The following is an 11,943-nucleotide window of genomic DNA, read 5'->3' as shown; positions in this document are numbered from 1 at the left end:
TAAAAGAGTGAAACACCACAACAAGAATAAGGGTTGTGGAAAGTGTCAATTTTGGTAGGACTGTGACAATTCACTGTCTTGAAAAATACATACATACAATACATACATATATTGGCAGATTCTTTAACCAAATCCCTATTTCTTACACACATTTTTTAAGATCGAAAACATAATGGAAGATAAGAGTCCAGGAACCTACAAAGTAACCAATGCGGTATGTTTTCTGATTTGCCTAGTATTTAGAGTACGCTTGCCTTGCTTTAGCCAAACCACTCATACTGATTCTCTTTTAGTCCATCCATAAAAGCACATTCAGCTTTAGTTGCATGCAGGAACTTGCATAATGTGCTTATTTTATGCTTATACTCGCTTTTTTACCTTGAAAGTAGTTTTAAAAAACAGAAATGGTAATAGATGTTTGTTGGACCTCTTAGTCAATGATAACAGTCATTGGTGTCCCCCAGCCCATCCCCTGTTGTGTGCCGAGCAATCTTGTCATTCTATTAAGTCTCAACTATTCTTTTTGTCTTCCTTTACAAAGGCACTGCAGAGGCTAAGAAGGCGCATGTAAAATCTAAAGAAGCATAGTTCAACTTCAACCAGATTTGAAAAGGAAAAGAAAAGATAAATCCCGAAGCGCAGGTTTGTCAGTTGTTTAGAATGAGGATACTGGGGATGGTTGAATCGTTATCATATCCTATTGCCTAATTTGCACATGACTATCATTTTATTGTATCCTTAGATGTCAGACACCGAGGCTGCCAGTACCTCTGAGGCGGACAGTACTTCTGGGTCGATAGTCAATGTGTTGGATGATGCACCACCGTTGATCAGAACAGACAGTATATACGTAAGTTAAAGTGTCATTCAACACCAGCTTACAGTATGTAAGTTCTTGTGAATCAGCTTTGTAAATCAAAGATGGGCAAGTCTGCACTTTCATCCCATATTCATAGTATTATGACATAAACAAGTAGAGGAGCACAGTCGTAACTAATCAAAATGTGCCGGTGTCCAAATACTTTGTCATCTGTCTAGTTATCCAATATAATTTTTTTCTTCAATACAGTTGACCAAAGCTATGCTTGGATACAAGACTGATGACTCAATAACCAGCATTGGCAACAGTGTAGATGGTTATGTCCCAGGATCATCAGAGAAGGGCAATTTTTATGAAGAAAATCTGACAGGTATGTCTATACTTTACATACTAATGGACCTATTCTTAATTACAATGTCCTGTTTGAAAATGACATGTTTTCCACTGATGTTTTCCAGGAGAGATGTCAGTGATTCAGGCCAAAAAGCCAATGACCAAGGGATTGGGGCAAAAGAGAGACTCACACGGTAAGCATGTTTCCTGCTGCCTTTAGTCAGTGCAAGTCTGATGGCCTTGAGATAGAAGCTGTTTTTCAGTCCCAGCTTTGATGCACCTGTACTGACCTCGCCTTCTGGATGATAGTGGGGTGAACAGGCAGTGGCTCGGGTGGTTGTTGTCCTTGATGGTCTTTTTGGCCTTTCTGTGACATCGGGTGGTGTAGTTGTCCATGAGGGCAGGTAGTTTGCCCCCGGTGATGCGTTGTGCAGACCTCACTACCCTCAGGAGTGCCTTACGGTGTGGGCGGAACAGTTGCCGTACCATGCGGTGATACAGCCCGACAAGATGCTCTCGATTGTGCATCTGTAAAAGTTTGTGAGTGTTTTTGGTAACAAGCCAAATTTCTTCAGCCTCCTGAGGTTGTTTTGTTGATGTTGAGTGTGAGGTTATTTTCCTGACACCACACTCCGAGGGCCGTCACCTCCTCCCTGTAGGCCGTCTCGTTGTTGTTGGTAATCAAGCCTACCACTGTAGTGTCGTCTGCAAACTTGACGATTGAGTTGGAGGAGTGCATGGCCACGCAGTCGTGGGTGAACAGGGAGTACAGGAGAGAGCTGAGAACGGCCCCAGTGTTGAGGATCAGCGGGGTGGAGATGTTTTTACCTACCCTCACCACCTGGGGGCGGCCCGTCAGGAAGTCGAGGTCCCAGTTGCACAGGGCGGTGGGTCTCGAGCTTAATGACGAGTTTGGAGGGTACTATGGTGTTAAATGCTGAGCTGTAATCGATGAACAACATTCTTACATAGGTATTCCTCTTGTCCAGATGGGTTAGGGCAGTGTGATTGCGATTGCGTTGTCTGTGGACCTATTGGTGTGGTAAGCAAATTCGAGTGGGTCTAGGTGTCAGGTAGGGTGGAGGTGATATGATCCTTGACTAGTCTCTCAAAGCACTTCATGATGACGGAGGTGAGTGCTACTGGGTGCTAGTCATTTAGCTCAGTTACCTTAGCTTTCTTGGGAACATGAACAATGGTGTCCTTCTTGAAGCATGTGGGCACAGCAGGCTGGGATAAGGATTGATTGAATATGTCTGTAAACACACCAGCCAGCTGGTCTGCGCATGCTCTGAGGGCGCGGCTAGGAATGCCGTCTGGGCCGGCAGCCTTGTGAGTGTTAACACGTTTAAATGTTTTACTCACGTTGGCTGCAGTGAAGGAGAGCCCGCATGTTTTGGTAGCGGGCCGTGTCAGTGGTACTGTATTGTCCTCAAAGCAAGCAAAGAAGTTGTTTAGTTTGTCTGGGAGCAAGACATCGGTGTCCGCAACGGGGCTGGTTTTCTTTTTGTAATCCGTGATTGACTGTAGACCCTGCCACATGCGTCTTGTGTCTGAGCCGTTGAATTGCGATTCTACTTTGTCTCTATACTGACGCTTAGCTTGTTTGATTGCCTTGCCTAGGGAATAGCTACATTGTTTGTGTTCGGTCATGTTTCCGGTCGCCTTGCCATGATTAAAAGCAGTGGTTCGCCCTTTCAAGTTTTGCGCGAATGCTGCCATCAATCCACGGTTTCTGGTTGGGGAAGGTTTTAATAGTCACCGTGGGTACAACATCACTGATGCACTTTCAAATAAACTCGATCCCAGTCCACGTGACCGAAGCAATCTTGAAACGTGGAATCAGATTGGTCGGACCAGCGTTGAACAGACCTGAGCACAGGCGTTTCCTGTTTTAGTTTCTGTCTATAGGCTGGGAGCAACAAAATGGAGTCGTGGTCAGATTTGCGAAAGGAGGGCGAGGGAGGGCTTTGTATACGTCGCAGAAGTTAGAGTAGCAATGAACCAGAATCATGCCTGCCCGGGTCACGCATTCCATATGCTGATAAAATTTAGGGAGCTTGTTTTCAGATTAGCCTCGCTAAAATCCCCATCTACAATAAAAGCAGCCTCAGGATATGTGGTTTCCATTTTACATAGAGTCCAATGAAGTTCTTTCAGGGCCGTTGAGGTATCTTCTTGGGGGGGATATACACGGCTGTGATTATAATCGAAGAGATTTCTCTAGGTAGATAATGCGGCCGGCATTTGTGAGGATTTCTAGGTCAGGTGAGTAAAAGGACTTGAGTTTCCTGTATGTTGTTATGATCACACCCCGAATTGTTAATCATAAGGCATACACCCCCGCCCTTCTTCTTACCAGAGAGATGTTTGTTTCTGAGATTTGTGAAGAAACCGGGTGACTCTACGTACTCTGATAACGTATCCCAAGTGAGCCATGTTTCCGTGAAATAGAGAATGTTACTATCTCTGATGTCTCTCTGGAAGGCAACCCTTGCTCGAATTTCGTCTACCTTGATGTCAAGAGATTGGACATTGGCGAGTAGTATACTCGTGAGATGTGGGCGATGTGCCCGTCTACAGAGCCTGACCAGAAGACCGCGCCATCTGCCATCTGGCGCCGTTGTTTTGGGTCACCTACAGGGATCTGATGCATTGCCCTGGGTGGTAGTCGAAACAGAGCATCCGCTTTGGGAAAGTCATATTCCTGGACTTAATGTTGGTAGTTGACGTTGCTCTTATATCCAGTAGTTCTTCCCGGCTGTATGTAATAAAACTTAAGATTTCCTGGGGTATCAATGTAAGAAATAACACATTAAAAAACAAAATACTGCATAGTTTCCTAAGAACGCGATGCGAGGCGACCATCTCTGTCGGTGCCATAAGTATTCTGGCCGTACTGTGCTGGTCCAGATCTGTTCTGTCTTCATCAGTTAGTGTATTTCCAACCATGCCAGCACAGAACGGTTCAGTTTGGATTGTACAGTGGTGTGAAAAAGGTTAGGATGGAGTCTGCCTTCATTTCAGCATGGTATTGTGCTTTCCCCTCTCAATACATGGCTGTATCTGTAGGGTTTTGGTGGCTGTAGCCGTCCCTCTCATACCATATTCAATAGGCTTGAATGGCACAGCTGTTATAAACCTGCATTTTGAGTTTTTCCAACAGTTATCGCTTATGGATTAGTTGATAGGTTGGATTGGGTGAAAATGACATGTTTTCCACTGATGTTTTCCAGGAGAGATGTCAGCGATTCGGGCCAAATAGCCAATGACCAAGGGAAAGCTGGAACAAGAGACGTTCACACGGTAAACATGTTTCCTGCTATCTTCAGTCAGTGCATTTTCACTCTGGGAATAATGCTGACTCTAATTGGTTGTGCATTGATTTAACTTGCTGCAATTTGATTTTGTTTTTATTGTCTTTTACAAAATGTTATGTTTGAATAAATGGATGCAGCGGCCACTGATAGTTCATCAGAGAATGACTCTGAGAGAGAGGAGTCGTCTGAAGAATCCTATGAAGAAAATCTGACCGGTATGCCTATACCTTACATGGACGTATTCTTAATTACAATGTCCTTTTCGACATGTTTTCCACTGATGTTTTCCAGGAGAGATGTCAGCTATTCAGGCCAAACAGCCAATGACCAAGGGAAAGCTGGGACAAAGGAGAGGCTCACACAGTAAGCATGTTTCCTGCTGCCTTCAGTCAGTGCGTTTTGACTCTGTAGTGTCAGCTTTTATTTATTTATTTTATTTTTATTTCACCTTTATTTAACCAGGTAGGCAAATTGAGAACACGTTCTCATTTACAATTGCGACCTGGTACTGTGCTAGTCCAGATCAATCCTGTTTTCATCAGTTAGTGTATTTCCAACCATGCCAGCACAGAACGGTTCAGTTTGGATTGGACACAAGTCAAGACGTTAGATCTGAACTAGTGTGTCAGAAGGATTACCACACTTTACATTGTTTTTCCTGGGTGAGGGAACTTAATTTAATAAGTATTGCTTTTATTAGAAGGATTACATTGCAAACCTTTTGATGGGCTTAGATTCCATACAGATTGACTCTGCCTTGATGTCAGCATTGCACATTCTTCTCTCACATCCTTATCTATGTAGTTATTTAGTTGGAATTGTTAGTTTAACCTCAACACTCTCTGCAGATACAGCTGCAACCTGGTAGAGTTAATACAGAGATGAACACATACTGTATTGTACTCAACCTTTATTTAATGTAGTCATTCATAATGTCATCTCTTTCCAAAGGTGCCAAAGGAACAAAAAGGTTTTGGTCGACAATAGAGGTGGATGCAGTTGAAGATTCCTTGATGAATTTTATCCGAATGGGAAAAACGCCTGGAAAACAAGACTGTGAGAAATGCATTGCTGCTTCTGGCCAAGCGCTAGTAAACAGGGACAGGAGAGCAGTAAAGTTCTATGTACACAACAGAATAGTTGCAGATCAGAGAAAATAAGTGTAAATAAGCTTCTATCTTGGTGTACATCTGAGGATTTAATGGGACTTACTTGACTTAAGCTCATAGGCAGTTGATGAATGTCCTCCATCTCACTCTGTTTGGGGGAAGTTTTCCCAGGTGGGTGGTTCACTTTTGGAGTGACTAAGGTCTCAAGAATACAAAGCCTGCTGACTTTGAATGTTACAGAAAAATAAAATACATTTTTCGAAACTATTAATCTGTTACTTGGATATAATGACTCCATTACTGAAATGGTTGTTCCAGTTTAAATACTTTACAGTAGAACTACACTACAGTAGAACTACACTACAGCCGTTGAGTTGCCATCCGTGTTGCATCATTGTGGCATTCTACATGCAATATTTTCAGTCATAAAATAGAATGAATGCATCTAATATCGATGTAATAAATGTATCACTAGTCACTTAAACAATGCCACTCTATATAATGTTTACATAGCCTACATTACTCATCTCATATGTATATACTGTACGCTATACCATCTACTGCATCTTGCCTATGCCGTTCGGCCATCACTCATTCATATATTTATATGCACATATTTGTATTCATTCCTTTACACTTGTGTGTAAAAGGTAGTTGTTGTGAAATTGTTACATTACTTGTTAGATATTACTGCACTGTCGGGAACTAGAAGCACAAGCAATGCGCTACACTCGCATTAACGTCTGCTAACCATGTGTATTTGACCTATTTGATTTGATTTGATTTGCAATGTGCGGTCTCAAGTAGGTGGTAAAATTACAAGTGATCTTTTTTCAAGAAGTCAGCAACTTTCGGTGATTTCCTCATATTAGATTTTTTTTCTAGCTCATGAGTGTAATTTCTGTGCTTCTATGATGTCTGGAAAGCAGGGTCCTAAAAAGGTATGTAAATGTGAGGAGTCCTAAATTGGTTAGAAATGCAAGACTGTGTGTGTGTGTGTGTGTGTGTGTGTGTGCCGTGCCGTGCCGTGCCGTGCGTGAAAACTTAGTTTTCCCAATGCATCTTGAATATATTGATTCAATGTAGGGATCCTCACTGGTGACTGAGCCTGTGTCAAATGCAGTAAGGAACACAGTAGGGATCCTCACTGGTGACTGAGCCTGTGTCAAATGCAGTAAGGAACAAGTGATGAACACATTCATTTGCAAACAGTTTGTCATTCAAGAAGCCATTGTCCTAACTGATGGTCAGGTGAAACTGGCAATAAAAGGGCAATACCATTTATTCAAATTTCTATTGAGATTTATCTTGGCAGAAAATGGGACTTTTGTTTTGCGTTTCACTGCTGAAATAAGTTATGATAAAAGTGTTGACAAGGTTTTGGTAGCACTATTTTACAGTACTGTCTGTCCTTGATAAATTGACCTCTGCTGGAATTAGCATGATAACAGTGGGAACCTTCCTCTAGCGTAGCATGCAGCCCCCACAAGGCTGGGGGGATGGAGGTCGGGCCCTCCAGATAGCATACGAACACGTCATAAGCCATGAATTATTACTTTTTGGAATTACAGAAAATTACAGACATGGCCATTCCAAAACATGTCATTCCAAAATCATGAGCATCAATATGGAGTTGGTCCCCCCCCCCTTTTGCTGCTATAACAGCCTACACTTTTGGGAAGGCTTTCCACTAGATGTTGGAACATTGCTGCTTCCATTCAGCCACAAGCGCATTAGTGAGGTCGGGCCATGTTGGGCGATAACACTTGGCTCACAGCCAGTGTTCCAATTCATCCCAAAGGTATTCAATTGGGTTGAGGTCAGGGCTCTGTGCAGGTCAGTCAAGTTCTTCCACACCGATCTCGACAAACCATTTCTGTATGGACCTCGCTTTGTGCACGGGGGCATTGTCATGCTGAAACAGGAAAGGGTCTTCCCCAAACTGTTGGCCCAAAGCTGGAAGCGCAGAGTCGTCTAGAATGTCATTGTATGCTGTAGCGTTAAGATTTCCCTTCACTGGAACTAAGGGGCCTGAACCATGAAAAACAGTCCCAGACCATTATTCATCCTCCACCAAACTTTACAGTTGGCACTATGCATTCGGTAGCGTTCCCCTGGCATCCGCCAAACCCAGATTCGTCCGTCGGACTGCCAGATGTTGACGCGTGATTCGTCACTCTAGAGAACACGTTTCCACTGCTCCAGAGTCCAATGGCGGCGAGCTTTTCACCACTCCAGCCGACACTTGGCATTGCACATGGTGATCTTAAGCTTGAAACCCATTTCATGAATCCCCTGACCAACAGATCTTGTACTGACGTTGTTTGGAACTTGTAGTGAATGTTGCAACCAAGGACAGACAATTTGTACACGCTTCAGCACTTGATGCTCCCATTCTGTGAGCTTGTGTGGCTTACCACTTCGCGGCTTAGCCGTTGTTGCTCCTAGACATTTCCACTTCACAATAATAGCACTTACAGTTGACCGGGGGCAACTCTAGCAGGGCAGAATTTTGACGACCTGACTAGTTGGAAAGGTGGTATCCTATGACGGTGCCATGTTGAATGTCACTGAGCGCTTCAGTAAGGCAATTCCACTGCCAATGTTTTCCTATGAAGATTGCATGGCTGTGTGTTCAATTTGATACGCCTGTCAGCAACAGGTCTGGCTGAAATAGACAAATCCACTAATTTATCCGTACTTTTAATTTATCCATACTTTTGGCCATGTAGTATAGCTTTAAAACTGCAACATTTCCTCTCAGCCTCATGGCAATGTGTAAAATAGCATGAGATTAGCTATAAAACCATGGAATTAGATTAGTTGTTAGTGAGTTTTATATTACTTCCTAAGTAATTTAACAGGATCACTATGTATATAATGTTTCGCTCTGCCACATGTCATTGTTTTGCTCGTACTTTGGGAGGGCCCCGAGAAACTGCGCTGCACCACTGGAACAGCATAGTTCTAGTATCTAATGCTGCCTACGTGTTTTTCTAATGAACATCAAAGAAACAAACAAGCAAATAGGTTATTGCTGTTTTCCGTCTTACCATGTAATTTCTGTACCGTAACATAAAGTTCTTCTGAAGTTTAATGTCACTGGCCAATTTGAATGTTGTTTTTCCAAGACGCTTGCTGTCATGTTTACCTCACCGACAAAACAACAACTCGTCAATGTCATTTGGCAGAACTGGTGCCAGTGTGTGTCTTTTCACGGTCTGTGGTGTGTGTGTGTGTGTGTGTGTGTGTCTTTTCACGGTCTGTGGTGTGTGTGTGTGTGTGTGTCTTTTCACGGTCTGTGGGTGTGTGTGTGTGTGTCTTTTCACGGTCTGTGGTGTGTGTGTGTGTGTGTCTTTTCACGGTCTGTGGTGTGTGTGTGTGTGTGTGTGTGTGTGTGTGTGTGTGTGTGAATTTTGAAGAGGAATGTGTTGTTTATTATTGGCACTACTTCCTGTTTCGTGTGAATTGGCTAAAAGGCTCTTTGTGCAGGTCCAAGAAAACAAGCTTAAAGACAAAAGTGGCAGCACATATCTTTACAAATCCATCTTGTCTCTAAAGACACTTCAGCACCTTTCAGTCATAAATTACCTGTTTGTCTGCCAGTTTCAAAACAACAGGATTTTCGTTAAGGGCTCGGTTGACTACAATATACCACATGCAGCCTGTTGAAAGGTACTGTAGCCTGTAATTTGCTTTCTTTTATCATTAGTTCTTGAGGCAGCTTGTGCTAACTTAGAGGCTTTATAGAGCTCGCCAGATTGCTGTCATAAATGCCGGAAATGAGTTACCTCAGGTTCGTTCAGCCATTCCTATGGGGAAAGAATGGGGTTTTGGGATAGACCTTATTTTCAGGGTTTAAGGTTAAGACAGGCTTAGAAGATCTTGTATGTACTTGTTTTGATGCCCTGCAGTTAAATGCTTTGGGGACAAAGATACAAAATGAATTTGGAAATATATGAATGTACATTAATTTAGAAATGCATGAATATAAATATTCAATGTGTTGCATCTGCTATGTTACTTAACGATGATAGCTCCTTGAATCTCTCAATCAATCGGCAGGCAACACTGACTCCTGGCAGGCAGCACTGACTACTGGCAGGCAGCACTGACTCCAGGCAGGCAACACTGACTCCAGGCAGGCAACACTGACTCCAGGCAGGCAACACTGACTCCTGGCAGGCAGCACTGACTCCTGGCAGGCAGCACTGACTCCTGGCAGGCAGCACTGACTCCTGGCAGGCAGCACTGACTCCTGGCAGGCAGCACTGACTCCTGGCAGGCAACACTGACTCCTGGCAGACACCACTGACTCCTGGCAGGCAGCACTGACTCCTGGCAGGCAACACTGACTCCTGGCAGACAGCACTGACTCCAGGCAGGCAGCACTGACTCCAGGCAGGCAGCACTGACTCCAGGCAGGCAACACTGACTCCTGGCAGACACCACTGACTCCTGGCAGACACCACTGACTCCTGGCAGACACCACTGACTCCTGGCAGACACCACTGACTCCTGGCAGGCAACACTGACTCCTGGCAGGCAACACTGACTCCTGGCAGGCAACACTGCTGCTGCAAAAAAAATGTTGGCTCTCTCCCAATCCACCAGTGGATACAGTTACTATTAAAAGTGACAACATTAGAATTATCGACAGTGGGAATGAATGGTGCTAGTCAAGGAACAATTTAGGCCTAGAAAAATATACATCACTCTGTCAAGAATAATCTCAGTTTAAGCCCAATGTGTTGGGCAATCTATAAAGCCCAACACATACAGTGCCTTCAGAGATTATTCATACCCAAATATATTTATTTTCTCACCCATGTACATACAAAACCCCATAATGACAGTGAAAACATGTCACTACATGTTAGAATCACCTTTCTAGGCTAAATTCCTATGGCACAAAAGTAAAACAGCCAAAAATGTGGCAAAGAAATTAACTTTGTCCTGAATACAATGTGTTATGTTTGGGGCAAATCCAGGTACAACAAATCACTCCTCCTGGATGGAATCCCTGACAAGGTACAAATCTGTCGTACTGCCCCTGAGCTAGGCGGTTAACCCACTGTTTCCCGGGATGTCGATTAAGGCAGCCCTCCACACCTCTCTGATTCAGAGGGGTTGGGTTAAATGCGGAAGATACATTTCAGTTGAATGCATTCAGTTGTAAAACTGACTAGGTTTTCCCCTTTCCTTTCATATTTTCAAACGTGGTGGCTGCATCAGGTTATGGGTTTGCTTTTCATCAGCAAGCACTAGGGAGTTTTTAAAGATAAAAATAAACAGAATAAAGCACAAGCAAAATCCTACAGGAAAACCTGGTTCAGTCTGCTTTCCAACAACAGACAATGGGAGACAAATTCATATTTCAGCAGGACAATAACCTAAAACACAAGTCCAAATATACACTGGAGTTGCTTACCTAGATGAAATTGAATGTTTCTGAGTGGCCTAGTTAGTTTTGACTTAAATCGGCTTAAATCTATGGCAAGACTTTAAATCTGTCTGTCTAGCAATGATCGACAACCAACTTGACAGAGCTTGCAAATATTGTACAATCCAGGTATGCAAAACTCTTAAACTTACCCAGAAACATTCACAGCTGTAATTGCTGTCAAAGGTGTTTCTACTAAGTATTGACTCAGGGGTGTGAATACATATGTAAGTTAAATATGTGTGTATTTTCAATACATTTGCAAAAATGTTTAAGAACATGTTTTTAACTTTGTCATTATGGGGTTTGTGTGTAGATGGGTGAGATATACAGTACCAGTCAAAAGTTTGGACACACCTACTAATTCAAGAGTTTTTCTTTATTTTTTACTATTTTCTACATTGTAGAATAATAGTGAAGACATCAAAACTATGAAGTAACACATATGGAATCATGTAGTAACCAAAAAAGTATTCAACAAATCAAAATATATTTTAGATTCTTCAAAGTAGCCACCTTTTGCCTCGATGGCAGCTTTGCACACTCTTGGCATTCTCTCAACCTGCTTCACCTGGAATGTTTTTCCAACAGTCTTGAAGGAGTTCCCACATATGCTGAGCACTTGTTGGCTACCAATCCTTCACTCTGCTGTCCAACTCATCCCAAACCATCTCAATTGGGTTGAGTTCAGGTGATTGTGGGGGCCAGGTCATCGGATGCAGCACTCCATCACTCTCCTACTTGGTCAAATAGCCCTTACACGGCCTGGAGGTGTGTTGGGTCATTGTCCTGTTGAAAAACAAATGATAGTCCCACTAAGCGCAAACCAGATGGGATGGTGTAACGCTGCAGAATGCTGTGGCAGCCGTGCTGGTTAAGTGTGCCTTGAATTCTAAATAAATGACAGACCGTGTCATC

General features: G+C 43.1%; 1 protein-coding gene across 1 annotated transcript in view; it reads left to right on the top strand.

The window, feature by feature from the left end:
• Positions 1 to 8,684, top strand: part of LOC129811356 (connector enhancer of kinase suppressor of ras 1-like) — a 110,065-nt gene extending 101,381 nt beyond the window's left edge. Inside the window, exons 21-28 of the mRNA XM_055862590.1 lie at positions 161 to 214; positions 542 to 642; positions 743 to 850; positions 1,070 to 1,190; positions 1,279 to 1,347; positions 4,390 to 4,459; positions 4,611 to 4,836; positions 5,425 to 8,684. The gene's annotated coding sequence lies outside the window, so the exon portion shown is untranslated. The remainder of the gene's footprint in view (positions 1 to 160; positions 215 to 541; positions 643 to 742; positions 851 to 1,069; positions 1,191 to 1,278; positions 1,348 to 4,389; positions 4,460 to 4,610; positions 4,837 to 5,424) is intronic.
• Positions 8,685 to 11,943: the final 3,259 nt, after the last annotated feature.

This window comes from Salvelinus fontinalis, chromosome 15, assembly GCF_029448725.1.
Source record: "Salvelinus fontinalis isolate EN_2023a chromosome 15, ASM2944872v1, whole genome shotgun sequence".
In the NCBI taxonomy this organism is placed as follows: domain Eukaryota; kingdom Metazoa; phylum Chordata; class Actinopteri; order Salmoniformes; family Salmonidae; genus Salvelinus; species Salvelinus fontinalis.
This window is presented reverse-complemented; position numbering and strand designations above follow the sequence as displayed.